The sequence below is a fragment of the Neophocaena asiaeorientalis genome, unplaced genomic scaffold (assembly GCF_003031525.2).
Source record: "Neophocaena asiaeorientalis asiaeorientalis breed wild unplaced genomic scaffold, Neophocaena_asiaeorientalis_V1.1 scaffold298, whole genome shotgun sequence".
Taxonomy (NCBI): Eukaryota; Metazoa; Chordata; class Mammalia; order Artiodactyla; family Phocoenidae; genus Neophocaena; species Neophocaena asiaeorientalis.
In genome coordinates this window covers 819,533-838,685 of record NW_020171997.1, presented here as the reverse complement: position 1 = coordinate 838,685, position 19,153 = coordinate 819,533, and the positions used below count along the sequence as shown (strand labels likewise).

Below are 19,153 nucleotides of genomic sequence, written 5' to 3'. Positions count from 1 at the left end.
TTTGTCTTTAAATTTGGAAAATGTCACTAGAACATGTCTTGATGATTTTCATAAGTTTTCACAATGCCAAAATTTATTTAAAATTCTTGGATTTCCCTAAGCTCTGTGGTAGACCTAGTAAAGATCTTAGCCAAATATTTCAAGACATAGAAACTTATATGGCCAGACTGAAGAGGAAGGGAAAGTGACACTGTTGCAGATATTTAAGGAAAAAGTTTCATTTCACCATTGGAGAGTATCCCCTGACATTGAGGAAATAAAATCTCCAGAGAAAGCCTTCATATCCTGTTTTCACGTGGTATGCTATGACATACTAAATGTTGTCTTTTTACCTCATAAAAAATGAAAATATATAGGGACCAATTTTTTAAAAATAGGATAAAGCCCACTACAAGCTACTCATTTGGCAAATATGTAAACTAAGAACAATCTTTTATTAGGGAATGACAACTGAAAGGTCTTTGGAGGTGAGGCTGAAAGCAAAAAATCAAGTCCCTCAAAAGACCACGATTTTCAACATCATGTTTTAGCCAGTCATGGGCTTACCATTCTACCCAGTGCCCCTGGACTGTAGGACCTTGAGTAAGGGACTTCTCCTTGGATTCCCAAATAAACATCTCATTTCAGTGGAGCTTTTGCTTTTCTGAGTAAGTTTCTGCCAATGTGGATGAGGATCTGTCAAGACTTCCTCATATAACTAAACTCCTCAAACTAAACTCCTATAGTTTAGTGGTAAACTATATTTATTATGAAAAACACTTTAAAATTTGGTCCCATTTCATGGACTTCAGATATAATATCAGTTTTTATATTTTCTTTCTGGTGCTGATGCAGATTTTCTTATTTGTAAGTTTTATAGTTGTTTTACTTAGAGTTGAGAGATAGATCAAAATGGTTATGTTTATCCCAATTCTTTACATGGGGTTTCCTTTTGGATTTGTTTTTATTATCATATTTTATTTAAACATGCAGGAAAGTATAGAAAATATTTCCCACACATAACAAATATTTGCATTTTGCCATATTTGCTTTTCAAGCCTTTTATTTACATATCTTTTGTACCATTCCTAAATCTGTCCCTTTCTCCCCAGTGGTAATGATTATATGGCTATTTATAGGCATTCTTCCTTTCTATAATATATAACATTGTTTCTTATGTTCTTTACATAAATAATATATATGAAACTGTTTCAATATTTAACCATAATCAACATTTTAAAATAATCAACAGATATTGACCAATATTTTTGGCCACCAAGAGAATACATTTATGTTATTCCATAGTTTATATAGAGGCCATCAAAAATGTTTTTCTCTTATTAGAGGAAGTACTGCTTATGAGCTTTTAATTACTTTTGTTCCAAATATTATTTATATGTTGCTTCATGATAGTCCTGGTTTTTTCAGAAGTTATTATTTTTGCAGTATCCATTTTATGCAATCTAAAATAAAGAATTACTCTGGGTGGTGAACTACCATGCTTTAAAGAGGTTTTATACTGTATTTCTAATGAAATGATCATTTTAATTTGGAAAAACATAAAAATTATATTTGTTTCAAACACTCTTGATTTTCATATTAATGGAAAGTCTTTATAAAATGCATCATATATTTTATTTACCCATAAATATTTGAAAAGTACTTTTTATATTACATTCTAAAACATCACTAGATTTTTCTGTTTCTGGATAAGATGATCTAAGTCTGGGGTATTATGGTAGGTTAGAGGTTTAATTAGGGTTTCTTTTCATATACTGCTCAAAATTAAATTTTAATAATTTATGTTCAACTTGGGGAAATCTTCAATTTGAACTATGTATTTGATAAAGTGTGTTAACGTATTAGGGCTTTATTAGTAATATTCTTATGTAGTAGGTTGCTTTTATTATCAGTTACAAAATGAGGAAACTGAAACATAAGGGAATTAAATAACTTGCTCAAGGTCACATCACTCATAAATGGTGGAATATGAATTCAAATTCAGGAAATTCTGGCCTTAGAATCTGAACTCTTTAACAACTTCACATACTGCCTCTCAGACATTTAATTTTACAGGCTTGTAAGTATGTTAAGGCTTAAAATTGTCATCATAGGATAAGAGTTTTAACTTAGGAGAATTACCATAGCCTTATTCCCTCATTCATGACTAATGTGAATGAGTGTTTAGATCCTTTTCTGGGATCAAGTTTTAATATGTGAGAAGGAAGGAGGAAAGCTGTTAGAAGAGCCAAAGTAGGATGCAGAAGACTGGAGGAAAATCTCACTTGTTTCCCAATTTTGTATACAGATGCCTCTAGAAATAGCAAGCAATCATTTGGAGAATGGAAAACCCACACTGTGGGGCCAAAGTGGTCCAGAGGTACAGTGACAGCAAAGAGTTGGAATTTCTAATCCTCTGAAAGAAGCTGAGCCTCCACTAGGGAAGCATGGGTCTAGTCTACTAGACACTGTCGTTGTTTTTTTTTGTAGGGAAACTAAAAGGGCAGATGTTCCACTTCAAAAAGGCAAGGATTGCATAAAGAAGTAGTCTTATTTTTCTATAAAGTAATTTTTTCTGTAGACTTCTGCTTAGACTGTGACTACTAGGAAATCTGTTCAAGGTAGAATTTTGTTCAAATCTTTGTTTTTATTTGAACTTTGAGCCTCTTATATTTCTGTAGAACCTTAACCTACATTTAAAGCTGTCTTATGAGAATTCATATTAGTTAGTGACCAGTGAGTGCCTCTCCTCCACATAGTGATTCAGAGATCCAGGCTGCTTCCACCTTCTGGGGTCACCATCCTATAGATCTTCACAGTCAGTAGAATTAATCTGTATCAGGAGAATAAAAGAGGAATAGACACACACTCATAAAAGTCTTGGTTCAGAAGTTTCCCATATCACTTCCAATCACATACCATTAGTGAGAACAAACCATGGCTACACCTAGGTGTAAGGAGGGCTGACAAATAAAAACTCTGGTTGGGAAAGTGCTACCTAGTAATAGCTACGTACTATGGAAGGGGGAGCATATAGTTTGCAGGTCAGGAAGTGTCTCATTTACAGGAATTAAAGAATAGTGCAGTAATCCTTATGTATGGAGTGCTTTTGCTACGGCCAGTGATAAAATTTGAGCTTTCCAGTACTGATGAACCTAGTGGCAGGGCAGGAATAAAGACACAGACATGGAGAACATACTTGAGGACACAGTGGGGGAAGGGGAAGCTGGGACGAAGTGAGAGAGTAACATTGACATATATACACTACCAAATGTAAAATAGCTAGCTAGTGGGAAGCTGCTGCATAGCACAGGGAGATCAGCTCAATGCTTTGTGATGACCTAGAGGGGTGGGATAGGGAGGGTGGGAGGGAGACACAAGAGGGAGGAGATATAGGGATATATGTATTGTATACATATAGCTGATTCACTTTGTTGTCCAACAGAAACTAACACACTATTGTAAAGCAATTATACTCCAATAAAGATATAAACAAAAAAGAAATTAAAAAATGAAAATAATAAAAGTTTTGAGCTTTCAAACAAAAATTTTGAAGAACTTGCATCCACTACCATAATCTTGACTGTTTTCCAATACTTAAAGACCTCTGGTAATTCAGTGGTGATATTAATGAATGTGATTTTTTTTTTTACTATAAAGAAATGTGTCAACATTTAGAATATCTGCATAACTCACTGAACCAATATTTTACAAATGACTAATGCATTATATTTTTTAAAATTATACATAGATTTTTAAAAGTGTGATAGACCAATGGATTTTAACGCAACAGAGTACGCAAAGCACAGTTATGTGTTTTCAGATTCCACGTTGCAACCCACCATTAAGAAACTAGAACTTGTCACATTTGGGTATAGTATTCAAAGAGTATTCACAACTATTAAAATACTCCTCCTTTTTTTGACTAATTTATGTGATACTGGATTTTCTTAATATGCTTCAATATATAAATATATACTTCAAAAAATACATCACAGTAGAAGAAATGCAGAAGTAAATATTAGAATCCAGCTGTCTTCTACTAAACCAGTTGTTAGAGATCTTTTAAATGTGAAACAGTGTTACTCTTCTCAAATTTTTTTCTTGAATATAGTTATCTTTTTCCAAAAATATGCCATTTATGTTAATATGAAATGGGTTTATTACTGTTATTTTTAATGAAATAATAAATACATGTTTAAGATTTCTCAGTTTTAATTTCTAATATAGGAAATACTAATAGATACAAAAACACATATAAACAAAAGTTCTTGTTGTCTTCAGTTATTCTTAAGAGTATAAAGTGGTCCTGAGACTAAAATTTTGAGGACCACTCTCCTACAGGAAATCAATGCAAAGGGGTTTGGTCCATGGCATCTGAGAGCTACCATATTCTGCTTATAGTTTTACATTCTGCTTACAGTTTTATAGTTTCTGTGTTGCTTATCCCCAAGCTGGACTCAGTCATAACTGTGGAGAATCCTCTAAACATAAGACTCAGATCATTTATTTACTAAGGACATAAGCATGTTTTGATTTGGAGACTTCTCTACAGTTTCTAATGTTTCCTCAGCTCTGATGTATTTAACTTGCACATAAAAGACGTGAATGTCCTTGAGTATGTCATATAATCCCTCTCAGCCTTATTTTTCCACCTGAAAAAAATGAGATGATTAGAGTAGATTATTTCTATAGTTCCCTTTTCTAACATTTTGTTACTCTATGCCTTCTATCCATAGGTACTGAATAAACTCCTAAAGTGCTTGTTGAATGTTGAGGTGAAATTAGCAGTAGAGACTGATGACTTAGATTTATTATTTTGGAACTCTTTCCCCTCAACAGTTCTATCTCTGTGTGTGTGTGTGTGTGTGTCTTTGTGTGTATTACTTCCTTAATTTGTGTGCTGGAGGAATGCTGAGGCAGGTCAAGAGCTGAACTGGGGTAAAACATGAGTATATACATATGTATGTGTGTGTATATATGACTGTCAAGGAATGCAATAATCTGGGCTCCATGTATGCTGCTGTCTCAGAATTGCTTCTAATCTAAAACATTTTTAAGACATAATTTCTTCTTGACATTTTAGTTGCTTATTGTCATATGGGGTTAACTTTTCTCCAGAATTTTAAACTAAAAGCACTTTCTCTTTTTGTTTTTAATGAGTTAAACAGGCAGCAGGTAGTTAAAATTTGCCTTCCAAACAAAATGGCATATCTCCCTTTTTAGGACTGGAATGTAAGAAGTTACAGAATTTCAGTATCTGGAAGGACTCAGGATTTACAAGCCAGCTCCCCTTAACCAGTATATTGTTAGATTATTTACAAGACTAAAGTTTTAATGGTCATTTCTCTTATTGTGGTACCACACCATATAACCTTTTAAACTCAGATGAAGATCGTTTTTGAAAAACAATCTTTACACCCCCTCTAATTTTTAAGCCCAATTTTTCCTCTTTATCTGAACTTTAAGGTTAAATCATTAACATACTTTATGGTTTTTTTATAGACTATTGTTTAAACCACAAGTGATAAAAAATATTTCTTCTATTCACTTAACATGTAACTTTTAAGTACCTATGTGCACATTACTGTACTTAGTGATGTGAGGAGGTGAAAAATTTTTTAACAAGTTACTCATACACAAGCACTAGTTGATACTTAGCAAATGACATGTTCCAAAAATGCTTCAAGTAATAGCCAGATGGATTAGCTACTTGAACTTTAATTTGCACCTTTGTCATTTTGCTACATCTTCACTCTAAGCAATGCTTAGGGACAATAAAGACAGAACCCTTCAAACTTGAAAATGAGATAGCCTTCTGAGAATTAAGCCAGTAAAATCTCAACATTGTGCTTTTCAATATACATCATTAAAGAAAAACAAGAAATTTGCGTGGCTAATGAGTGAGGAAACCCCCAAAACAGTAACAGGATGGCCAGAGATATAAACTCCCAAAGTGGCAATAATTTCAATAAGTTGTATTATTGTACTATCATTGGTTAAATTTTTTAAATTTTTATTGGGGTATAATTGATTTACAATGTTGTATTAGTTTCAGGTATACAGCAAAGTGAATTGATATACAAATACATATATCTACTCTTTTTTAGATCCTTTTCCCGTATAGGACAGAGTATTGAGTAGAGTTCCCTGTGCTATACAGTAGGTCTTCATTAGTTATCTGTTTTATATATAGTAGTATGTATATGTTAATCCCAATCTTCCAATTTATCCCTCCCCTCCCTTACCCCCTGGTAACCATAAATTTATTTTCTACGTCTGTAACTCTATTTCAAAGATAGAAGTTTTCGTAGATAATTTCATTTGTAGCCTTCTTCTTAGATTCCACATATAAGCAATATCATATGATATTTGTCTTTCTCTGTCTGACTTACTTCACTCACTATGAGAATTTCTGGGTCCATCCATGTTGCTGCAAATGGCGTTATTTTGTTCTTTTATATGGCTGAGTAATATTCCATTGTATGTATGTACCACATCTTCTGTATCCATTCCTCTGGAGATGGACATTTAGGTTGCTTCCATGTCCTGGCTATTGCGAATTGTGCTACAAGGAACATTGGGGTACATGTAGCTTTTTGACTTATGGTTTTCTCCATATGTACACCCAGGAGTGGGATTGCTGGATCATATGGTAGCTCTATTTTCAGTTTTTTAAGGAACTTCCATACTGTTCTCCATAGTGGCTGTTCCAGTTTGCATTCCCATCACCCTCTCCAGCATTTATTGTTTATAGACTTTCTGATTACGGCCATTCTGATGGGTGTGAGGTGATACCTCATTCTAGTTTTGATTTGCATTTCTCTAATAATTAGTGATTTTGAGCATCTTTTCACATGCTTTTTAATCTTCTGTATGTCTTCTTTGAAGAAATGTCTGTTTAGATTTTCTGCCCATTTTTTGATTGGGTTGTTTGTTTTTTTTTGGCTTTTGTACTATGTGAAGAAAGACTATGTGAACAGAAGTGGGGTGAACAGTATGTAGCATAGAATAGTTATAGCCCAAAGAACCAGAAACTAGTAGTGTTTTTACAGAACTATCCAAATTTGATTGTTGTGAATTAGATTTCAGAATAACTTGGATAATATATCTTTTAAAATCATTTATCCTCCCTTTGCTGGGATGCAACTTCTTAATTACTAATTTAGCTTCCAAGATAATTTTCCATGGTCTGCCACAGGGTGACTTGCAAATGCCCGCCCCCCACAGGAACATTGGTCTGTAGATTGGTAGCAGTGGTCAGAGGTGCTGGATAGTGTAAAAAGCAGCAGGTTCTTATCGTATTATTAAATGCATTAACATACTCCAGTGAGTGATGTGGAAATATCATGCTAAGGAGAAGTGAATAACAAGAATTTGAATACTTCTTTTTTTAATATTTATTTGTTTATTTGGCTCTGCCGGGTCTTAGTTACAACACACAGGATCTTCGTCACCACGTGTGGGATCTTCGTTGTGGCAAGTGAGATCTAGCTCCCTGACAAGGGATCGAACCTGGGCCCCCTGCATTGGGAGTGCAGAGTCTTAACCACTGGACCACCAGGGAAGTCCCAAGAATTTGAATACTTCTAAGAGATTAAGTCACTAGGTTGAACAAAACAAGGTGGTATGTTTCTTCTTTATTGAAGTATAGTTGATTTACAATGTTATATTAGTTTCAGGTGTACAAAATATTGTTTCAACGTTTTTATAGGTTATACTCCATTTACATTTATTATAAAATATTGGCTATATTCCCTGTGCATTACATCCTTGTATCTTATTTATTTTCTACCTAGTAGTTTGTACCTCTTAATCCCATTCACCTATCTTGTCTCTCCCCACCACCCATCGTCCCACTTGTAACAACTAGTTTGTTCTCTGTGAGTCTGTTTTTGTTTTGTTATATTCACTCATTTGTTTTATTTTTTAGATGCTACATATAGGCAAAAATGTGTGTATTTGTCTTTCTCTGTCTGACTTATTTCACTAAGCATAATACCCTCCAGGCCCATCCTTGTTACTGCAAATGGCAATTTTTCATTCTTTTTTATGGCTGAGTAACATTCCATTGTGTATATGTATGTATGTATATGTGTGTGTGTGAAGATATGTACACATCTTTTTTTTATACACATCTTCTTTATCCATTCATCTGTTCATAGACACTTAGGTCGATTTCATATTATGGCTATTGTAAATAATGCTGCTATGAACATTGGAGAGCATTAATCCTTTCAAATTAGTGTTTTTGTTTTCTTTGGATATATAACCAGGAGTGGAATTTCTTGATCATATGGTGGATCTAATTTTATTTTTTTGAGGAACCTCCATACTCTTTTCCATAATGGCTATACTAATGTACATTCTCACCAACAGTGCACAAGAGTTCCTTTACTCCGCATCCTTGCCAAAATTTATTTTTTTTTGTCTATTTGATGATAGTCATTCTGACAGGTTGGAGGTGGTATCTCATTGTGGTTTTGACTTGCATTTCTCTGATGGTTAGTGATGTTGAGCATCTTTTCATATGCCTGTTGGTCCTCTTTGAAAAAAATTCTATTCGGGTCTTCTGCCCAGTTTTTAATCAAGTTGTTTGTTTTTTTGACAATGAGTTGTATGAGCTCTTTATATATTTTGGATATTTACTCTTGGCAGACATACCATTTGCAAATATCTTTCCTCATTGAGTATGTTGTCTTTTTGTTTTGTTGATGGTTTCCTTTGCTGTGCAAAAGCTTTTAGTTTAATTAGGTTCATTTGTAATTTTTGCTTTTGTTTCTCTTGCCCGAGGAGAAAGATGCAAAAAAATGTTGTTAAGATTTACATCAAAAGTATATGCCTACGTTTTCTTCTAGAGTTATGGTTTTTAGTCTTAAATTTAGGTTTCTAATCTATTTTGAGTTTGTTTTTATATATGGTGTGAGAAAATGTTCTAATCTCATTCTTTTACATGTAGCTTTCCAGTTTTCCCAACAGCGCTTATTGAAGAGACTGTCTTTCCTCGTTATGTACTTCTACCTCCTTTATCCTAGATTAATTGACCATATGTTTGTGGGTTTATTTCTGGGCTCTCTATTCTGTGCCATTGGTCTATGTGTCTGTTGTTTTGCCAGTACCATGCTGTTTTGATTACTATAGCTGTGTAGTGTAGTCTGGAGTCAGGGAACATGACATCTCCAGCTTTGTTCTTTTTTCTCAAGATTGCTTTGAGTATTCAGGGTCTTTTGTGGTTTCATAAAAATTTTAGGATTATTTGTTCTAGTTCTATAAAAAAGTCATGGGTATTTTGATAGGGCTTGCATTAAATCTGTAGATTGCTTTGAGTAGTATGGACATTTTAATAATGTTCTTCTAATCCATGACCATGGGATACATTTCAATTTCTTTGTATCATCTTCACTTGCCTTCATTAATGTCTTACAGTTTTCAGAGTATAGTTAAGTTTATTCACAGGTATTTTATCCTTTTTGATACAAGTGTAAAATGGAATTGTTTTCTTGTTTTCTCTTTCCAATAGTTCATTATTAGTGTACAGAAAAGCAACCCATTTCTGTATATTGATCTTGTATCTCACAACTTTACTGAATTCATTTATTAGTTCTAATCATTTTTTGGTGGAGACTTTAGGGTTTTCTAAATATAGTCATGTCATCTGCAAATAGTGATAGTTTTACTTCTTCCTTTCCAATTTGGATGCCTTTTATTTCTTTTTCTTGTCTGATTGCTGTGGCTAGGACTTCCAATACTATGTTAGATAGAAACAGTGAGAGTGGGCATCCTTGCCTTGTTCATGATTTTAGAGGAAAACCTTTCAGTTTTTCACCATTGAGTACAATGCTAGCTGTGGATTTGTCATAAATGGCCTTTATATTGAGATATTTTCCTTCTAAACTAGCTGCTCTGTGGCATGTGGGATCTACCCAGACCAGGGCTCAAACCCGTGTCCCCTGCATTGGTGGGCAGATTCTTAACCACTGTGCCACCAGGGAAGTCGTAAACTAACTTTTTTGAGAGTTTTTATCATGAATGGGTGTTGAATTTTGTCAAATGCTTGTTCTACATCTATTGAGATGATCATGTAATCTTTATTTTTCATTTTGTTAATTTGGTATATCACATTGATTTGTGGATATTGAACTATCCTTACATCCCTGGAATAAATCCCACTTGATCATGGTGTATGATCCATTTGATATGTTGCTGAATTTGGTTTGCTAATATTTTATTGAGGATTTTTGCATCTATATTCATCAGAAATATTTGCCTGTGATTTTCTTTTTTGTAATGTCTTTGCCTGGTTTGGGTATCATGGTGGCTTTAAAGAATGAATTTGGATGTGTTTCCTTCTCTTCGATTTTTTTGGAATAGTTTGAGAAGGATAGGAGGATAGGGGAGTTTTCTGATTACTGATTTAATTTTAATACTAGTAGTCAGTCTGTTCAGATTATCTATTTCTTCCTGCTTCAGTCTTGGAAGATTGTATGTTTCTAGGAATTTATCCATTTCTTCTAGTCTGTCCAGTTTGTTGGCATATATCTGCTCATAGTACTCTCTTATGATTGTATTTTTGTGATATCAGTTATAGCTTCTCCTCTTTCACTTCTTATTTTATTTGTATCCTCTCTCTTTTTTTCTTAATGAGCCTAGATAAAGGCTTACCAATTTTATTTATCTTTTCAAAAACCAGCTCTTGGTTTTATTGATTTTTTTCTATTATTTTTTTGGGGGTCTCTTTTATTTATTTCCACTCTGATCTTTATTATTTCCTTCCTTCTGCTGACTTTGTACTTTGTTCTTCTAATTCCTCTATATGGTTGGTTAGGTTTTTTATTAGAGATTTTTCTTATTTCCTGAGGTATGCCTATATTGCTATAAACTTCCTTCTTAGAACTGCTTTAGCTGCATCCCATAGATTTTGGAAAGTTGTGTTTTTATTTTCATTTTCATTTGTCTCAAGGTATTTTCTGATTTCCTTTGATTTCTTTGTTGACCTATTTGTTTTTTAGTAGCATGTTGTTTAGTCTCCATGTGTTTGTGTTTTTCCCATTTTTCTTCTGGTAATTAACTTCTAGTTTCATACCATTGTGGTTGGAAAAGATACCTTAACTGTTTATTGTAGTTACAGTTGATTTTATAATTTTTGTCTTTTAATCTTCATACTAGCTTATTTAAGTGGTTAATTCACAGCCTTTACTATATATTTGCCTTTACCAATGGGATTTTCCCCTTCCTTTAAGTTCTTATTTCTTGTTATAGCCTTTTCTTTTTCACATAAAGACCCTTTACCACTTCTTGTACAGTCAGTTTAGTAATATGAACTCTTAATTTTTGCTCATCTGAGAATCTCTATATCTCTCCTTCAGTGCTGAAATGACAACCTTGATGGGTAGAGTATCCTAAGTTGTAGACTTTTTCCTTTCAGCACATTAAATTTATCATGCCGCTCCCTTATGGCCTGCAGAGTTTCTGCTGAAAAATCAGCTTATAGCCTTATGGGGGTTCCCTTGTATGTAACTTTTTTTTTCTCTTGCTGCCTTTAGAATTCTCTCTTTACATTTTGCCATTTTAACTATGATATGTCTTGGTGTGGGTCTCTTTGTTTTCACTTTCTTTGGGACTCTCTGTGATTCCTGTATCTAAATATCGCTCTCCTTCATGTTTGGGAAGTTTTCAGCCATTATTTCATCAAATACATCTCTACCCCTTTTTCTCTTCTCCTTCTGGGACCCCTGTAATGTGAACGTTAGTACACTTGATATTGTCCAGAGGTTCCCTTAAACTGTTCTCATTTTTAAAATTTGTTTTTCTTTTTGCTATTCTGATTGTGTAATTTCTATTATTCTATCTTCCAGATAGCTCATGCATTCTTCTGTTATCACCTAACCTGCTGTTAATTCCTATAATGTATTTTTCAATTCAATTATTGAATTCTTCAGCTCTGACTGGTTCTTTTTTTCTATTTTCTAGTTCTTTCTTAAAATTCTCATGATGTTCATCTATTTTTTCCCCCAAGTTCAGGTAGCCTTATTACTATTGCTTCAAGCTCTTTATCAGGTAAATTGTTTATATCTGTTTCATTGGAGTTTTTTCAGGGGTGGTTTCTTGTTCTTTTGTTTGAAACATATTCTTCTGTCTTCTCATTTTGTTTAAATTTCTCGGTCTCTATGAAATTAGGTGAAACAGTTACCTATTCTGATATTGAGGGTGTGTCCTTGTGTGGGAGTGTCCCTATGCAGTTTTCTTGTGCCCAGAGGCTTTGTTAGGTGGCTATACCTGAAGTGAGCAAAGGCCAGGTCTTTCCCTGATGTGTGCTGGCAGCCACCACCTTGGTGGGAAGTAGGGCTGGAGCCAGAGCCAGGTGCAAGCTGGGACTTCTCCTTTGCTCAGTGTCCATCACTACTCTATCAGGGGTGGGGTCTGGGTCCAAGAGATTGGAACAGGAGCCCTGAGGGACTTGGGTTTTTCCAGGGTTTCTCCACCTTGGTTTAGGGGTGGCTGGGGCCTAAGGGCTTGGGGCTGCACTTCTGTGCAGGTTTCACTTTTCCCCAGTGTGCTTACCTCGGTTAGACGTTGGATCAGGCCAGAAGGGTTGGTGCTACACTAGTGAGCTGGCTCACTCAGTGTGGGAAGGGACACATGCTCGAGTGTGATAATTGTCTCTGCCCTGGAGCTAGTCTCACTCCCTCCTGATTGTGAGCAAGGATGCACTCTGTCAGTGGTAGTCTTTGCCCTGGAGCTAGTCTCACTCCCTCCCAAGTCTGTGCACCAAGCTGCATCCTGGTATGCTGGCAGTGGCTGCCAATACCCTGATCAAAGTGAAACTGCACCCCTTCAGATGCGACTTGAACCCAGCCACACTTCAGATGGGACTTGAACCCCCAGCCTCTGACTTAGGAGAGGACTCAAACCCATTTGCACCTCAGCTGGGACTCGAACCCACAATCTTCTAACTGAAACCACACAACCCATCTCAGGACTTAATGAAGTTCAGGTTCTTTATGCCTCCGTGCAGAAGGAATTCAGTGAGAGACAAAGTGATAGGCAAGAAGTAGATTTATTAATATCCTTTGTAAAGAATTTGCAGGAAAACGGGACATGAGAGGATGGTCATGTCCCAGGTCTTGGGTGAGTCCCTGGGATGGGCCCACCAAGTGAGGGTCTTTGGCTCCACGCAGAAGGAATTCAAGAGCGAGCCACAGTAAAGTGAAGGCAGAGATACACATTCCATAGACAGAATGCTGGCCATCTCAGAAGGCGAGAGCAGCCCTAGGAGAAACACACTCCAAAGACAGAGTGTGGGCCATCTCAGAAGGTGAGAGAGGCCCCGAAATACAGGGTAGTTAATTTTCATGGGCTGGGTGATTTCATAGGCTTATGAGTGGGAGGGTTATTCCAACTATTTTGAGGAATGGGTGGGGATTTCGAGGAATTGGGCCGCTGCTCACTTTTTGCCCTTTTATGATTGGCCTCGGGACTGTCATGGCACCTGTGGGTGTGTCATTTAGCACGCTAATGTATTACAGTGGGCATATAATAAGTCTCAAGGTCTACTGGAAGTCAAATTTTCCACCACCTTGGGCCTAATTGGTTCTAACCAGTTTATGTAGTATCCTAACAGCTATGTCATTCTTTTAAAGGTTGTGCCCTGACCCCTTCCATTCTGTCTCAAAACCCCTCACTCCCCAGGAAGGATCCCTGAGCCTGTGAAATAGCCCCCTCCTCTTCTGTGTCCTCTGCTAGGGTTGCAGGTCCTGACCAGATCACTCCTCCCTTCCTACCAGATTGTGTGTGAATCTTTCCTCACAGCTTTGGTTGTAGAGGAGCCTTCCTGCTAGTTCCCAGTGAGAGTCATTCTATATGTAGTTTTAGCTTTGATGTTTTCGTGAGGGGAGGTAAGTCCAGCATCCTCCTATTCCGTCACCTTGAATCCACCCCAAGATGGTACATGTCTATTCATTTGCAACAACTACATTTATATATTGCTTAAATATTGGAATAATGCTTTGTAATGAGGTGTGCTCATTATTCTGTCACTGAATTGGAATTGGTTTATCCATTCATTGAATGAATATTTGCTGACAGCTTACTCTGTGCCAGATACTGTTAAAGGTGCTTGGGATATGTAAGTGAACAAAATAGATAAGATACATTTTTTTAAATTAAGGACTAGTGAGGAGAAAAAGACAATGGGATAAACACAGTGGACTAAGGAAACTCTAAGGTTTATGGTGGGCAGTGAGAAGATTGGACAGATAAAGTAGAGCCAGTTGTTTGACAGCTTTGGATGCTATTTTAAAGAATTTAAATTCAATAGTCAGTAAGCAGCTAACATGGATTCTTTAACTGACAACTGACATCATCAAAGTAGTATTTCAGGAAGATTAAGGAAATAGGTAGTATCTGAGATGGGCAGGAACTTGAGACAGAAGAATGATTAGGGAACAATTGCTAAACTCTAGACATGAGGTAATGAGGTTGTAAAGGACCAAGAAAGACATACAACTGAGATGTTGAAAAAGAAGAGGCTAGCTAGGTTTTGGTGATAATGGATAGTCAAAGAGAAGTAGAGGTAAGAATAAAGCTGACTAAATTTTGAGCATAAATTTTAGGGAAAGTGTTTATCCATTCCCATGTACAGAGGGTTGGAATATATATTGGGGAAAAGATTCCTGAAAATCAAATTTGCAATTTATATTTTTAAAGGCTTTAAAACTTATGGGTCTAATAGTTCTGTTTCTTATAATTATCTTAATAAGATAATCATAAATATAAAGGAGTATGTACAAAAAAATCATTTATGTTAGTGAAAAATTTGAAACAACCAAAATAACCAACAATAGAAGATCAGTTAAGTCTCACCCAGCCTAGCTGGATCCATTAACTGGTTGATTAATAGAAAAATTTTAAAGTGGAGACTCATTAAATTGATATGTACATATACCTTAAGTATTTTCTTTACTTCAAACATAACTGTGTACATTCGTCCATTTTTTATATGGGGCTATTGTCTTTTCCATATCAATGGGCATATCATGTCCATTAAAATATTGTTTACAGTGTACAGTTAGAGTTTTTTTAAAATGACATGAGAATTCAATGATATCTGCCAAACAATCTGAGTGCATAATTCTAGACTTTTATTACTTTTTTTCCTGTTTTTTTTTCCCATACCTAATTTAAGTTTTTAATCACTTACATTTTTCCATTGCCCCTCCATAGGCCACTCTAAGGACTTTGGCTTTTATTCTAATATGGAAAACAGCTGCAGTTTTGAATAGAGAAATTGCATTATCTGAGATATGATATAACAGAATCACTCTGGCTACTCTGAGAATGGACTATGGTGTGTGTGTGGCAGGTGTTGGGAGTAGGGGGAGGGTGTCCTTTGTGCACTTTATACTCCATAACTGTTTCATTGCAAAAACAACTGTGGCTCTCTTTCCAGTGTTTGTATTTCCTTTTAGCCCCAATGTAAATAACAAAATGTGGAGACAGTAGGAAAACCAGGGATCCAAGAAGCACGGCAGACTTTAGAACCATCTTAGAAAATATGGAATTAGGTGGGAAGCAACATAAGGCTTTTCAGGGTGTTTAAGGAAGAAACAAAGATAAAGAATCAGGTATAATTCCTAGAAAGTCCTCTCCACCCCTGCTGCCATCATTTAGCTAATTGGTTCTCAAATGCATAGGCCCATTAGAATCTCCTGGAGAACTTTAAAAATACCAGTGCCTGGGCCCCATCCCAGATATACTGATGCATTTGGTCTGGAGTGGGACCTAGGTCTCATCATATATATATAAAAAAAAAAAAAATCCCAGGTGATTCCAATGTGCATCTTGCATTAAAATAAATTGTTTTTCAAGTCTGTTTAGGTCTTATCCTCATACGATATTGGGTAACTTGTGACTGATTACCTCCACCATCTAGGACAAAACACCATCAAAACAAAACACCATCTAGGACAAGCCATCTATGGCTTGAGGAATTTCAGCTGGCATTTATGATCTTATTCTCTTGAGGTAGAGTGGTGGAGGGGGAGGTTATCTTCATGTTGGGTCTGAAGGCAGGGTCATTTCCTTCATGTAGAGGCAAAGTGATGTTAGTTTTCCACCTACATTAGGAGATCTAAGAAGGCACAACTCAAGCTAATAGGCAGTACACACTGTGGTTCAAACCTTTTCTCAATTATCCTATGTGGCATTGTACCATAAAGTATCCCTCAGGGAAGGATCAAATATGTTGCCATAGAGGATATACCTACTTCGTCTTTCTCTGCTGAATGGCTCACCACTGAAAGCCATGAATTACTTGTTATTAGGCCCTAAAGAATCCTGTCTTTGTGGCAGTGGCCTTAAAAACATTGTTTCTGACTTGTGTTAGTCAGCCTTTAAGATGGCCTCCAGTGATTCCTGCTTTCTGGTTTGTATGCCTTTGTTAATTCCCTCTCCTTGAGTACAGGCAGAAGTGATGAGACACTTCTGAAGATTAGGCTATGAAATACTGTAACTTCCGTTGTGGGCACTCTTTTTCATTCTCTCTGATTCCTTGCTCTGTGGGAAACAAACTGCCATGTTGTAAGTGGAGCTATGGAGAAGCTCACGTGGCGAGGAAGTGGTATTTCAAACCCACAACCAGTGAGGATCTAAGGTCGATCCCTCTCTGAGTTGAGCATTGAGATAACAGATAACTGCAGTTCTGGCCCACACCTTGATTGCAGCCTTATAGAAGATTCTAGCTAGAGACACCTAGCTAAACCATACACAGGTCCCTAACCACATTAACTATGAGATAATGAAAGCTTGCTGTTTAAGCCATTAAGTTTTAGGATAGTTTGTTACACAACGATAGATAACTAATATGTGTCTGGCTGGACTTATCAAGAGAAAGGCCTTCCATCTTCAAGCTAAATGTTATTATTCATTTCACATTTCAATTATTAGACTATAAGTTCTATTCATATGAAAAGAAAATAAATTTTTATCATCTCATAAATTCAATTTGACGATTTGGAAACTCCTGAAATTGAAGAGACTAGGACTTTCTCTGTTGCTTTCTGGCAAATCTTCGCAACTCAGGAGAAAGTAAGGAGGACCTTCAAAATGGCGGAGGAGTAAGACATGGAGATCACCTGCCTCCCCACAAATACATCAAAAATACAACTACATGTAGAACAACTCCTACAGAACACCTCCTAAATGCTGGCATAAGACCTCAGACTTCCCAAAAGGCAAGAAACTCCCCACGTACCTGGATAGGGCAAAAGAAAAAAAAAAAAAAAAACAGAGACAAAAGACTAGGGATGGGACCTGCACCTCTGGGAGGGAGCTGTGAAGGAGGAAAAATTACCACACACTAGGAAGCCCCGTCTCTGGTGGAAATGGGGGGTGCGTGGGGGGGAAGCTTCAGAGCCACAGAGGAGAGTGTAGGAACAGGGGTGCAGAGAACAAAGCGAAAAGATTCCCACACAGAGGATCAGTGCTGACCAGCACTCACCCGCCGGAGCGGGTGGGGGCTGGGAGCTGAGGCTCGGGCTTCGGAGTTCAGATCCCAGGGAGAGGACTGGGGTTGGCTGCGTGAACACAGCCTGAAGGGGGCGAGTGAGCCACAGCTAAGCTGGGGGGAGTCCGGGAAAAATCTGAAACTGCCTAAGACTCAAGAGACCGTTGTTCGGGGTGCGCAAGGAGATTCAGAACACCGCCTAAACAAGCTTCACAGATGGTGCGAGCCACGGCTATCAGCGCGGACACCAGAGTCGGGCATGAAATCCTAAGACTGCTGCTGCAGAAACCAAGAAGGCTGTGTCTAATTGGTAATTACCATTCCTATTAATTGATATTTATTGGACATTCCATCCAAAACAAGAGAATACACTTTCTTCTGAAGTGCTCATGAAACATTCTCCAGGATAGATCATATCTTGGGTCACAAATCAAGCCTCGGTGAGTTTAAGAAAATTGAAATCATATCAAGCACCTTTTCTGACCACAACGCTATGAGACTAGATATCAATTACAGGAAAAAAACTGTAAAAATACAAAAACATGGAGGCTAAATAATACACTACTAAATAACCAAGAGATCACTGAAGAAATCAAGAGGAAACCATAAAATACCTAGAAACAAATGACAATGAAAACATGATGACCCAAAACCTACGGGATGCAGCAAAAGATGTTCTAAAAGGGAAGTTTATAGCAATACAATCCTACCTCAAGAAAGAAGAAACATCTCACATAAACAACCTAACTTTAAACCTAAAGCAATTAGAGAAAGTACAAAAAAAAAAAACCCAAATTTAGCAGAAGGAAAGAATTCATAAAGATCAGATCAGAAATAAATGGAAAAGAAATGAAGGAAACAATAGCAAAGATCAATAAAACTAAAAGCTGTTTCTTTGAGAAGATAACAAAATTGATAAACCTTTAGCCAGACTCATCAAGAAAAAAAGGGAAAAGACTCAACTCAATAGAATTAGAAATGAAAACAGAGAAGTAACAACTGACACTGTGGAAATACAAAGGATCATGAGAGATTTCTACAAACAACTATATGCCAAAAAAATGGACAACCTGTAAGAAATGGACAAATTCTTAGAAAAGCACAACCTTCTGAGCCTGGACAAGGAAGAAATAGAAAATATAAACAGACCAATCACAAGCACTGAAATTGAAACTGTGATTAAAAATCTTACAACAAACAAAAGCCCAGGACCAGATGGCTTCACAGGCGAATTCTATCAAATGTTTAGAGAAGAGCTAACACCTATCCTTCTCAGACTCCTCTTCCAAAATAGAGGGAGGAGCATTCCCAAACTCATTCTACGAGGCCACCATCACCCTGATACCAAAACCAGACAAAGATGTCACAAAAAAACTACAGGCCAATATCATTGATACACTTTCATCTAAGATCAGGAGCAAGACAAGGTTGTCCACTCTCACCAGTATTATTCAACATAGCTTTGGTAGTTTTAGCCCCAAAAATCAGAGAAGAAAAAGTAATCAGAGGAATCCAAATAGAAAAAGAAGAAGTAAAGCTGTCACTGTTTGCAGATGACATGATACTATAGGTAGAAATCCTAAAGATGCTACCAAAAAACTACTAGAGCTAATCAATGAATTTGGTAAAGTAGCAGGATACAAAATTAATGCACAGCAATCTCTTGCATTC

General features: G+C 36.5%; 1 protein-coding gene and 1 non-coding gene across 2 annotated transcripts in view; one reads left to right on the top strand and one right to left on the bottom strand.

The window, feature by feature from the left end:
• The window catches only part of FAM227B (family with sequence similarity 227 member B), a 246,445-nt gene that overhangs the window by 55,117 nt on the left and 172,175 nt on the right, over window positions 1-19,153 (top strand). The window lies entirely within an intron of this gene.
• TRNAG-CCC (transfer RNA glycine (anticodon CCC)) lies at window positions 7,474-7,546 on the bottom strand. The gene has a single exon. It is a non-coding gene; the product is annotated as a tRNA-Gly (tRNA).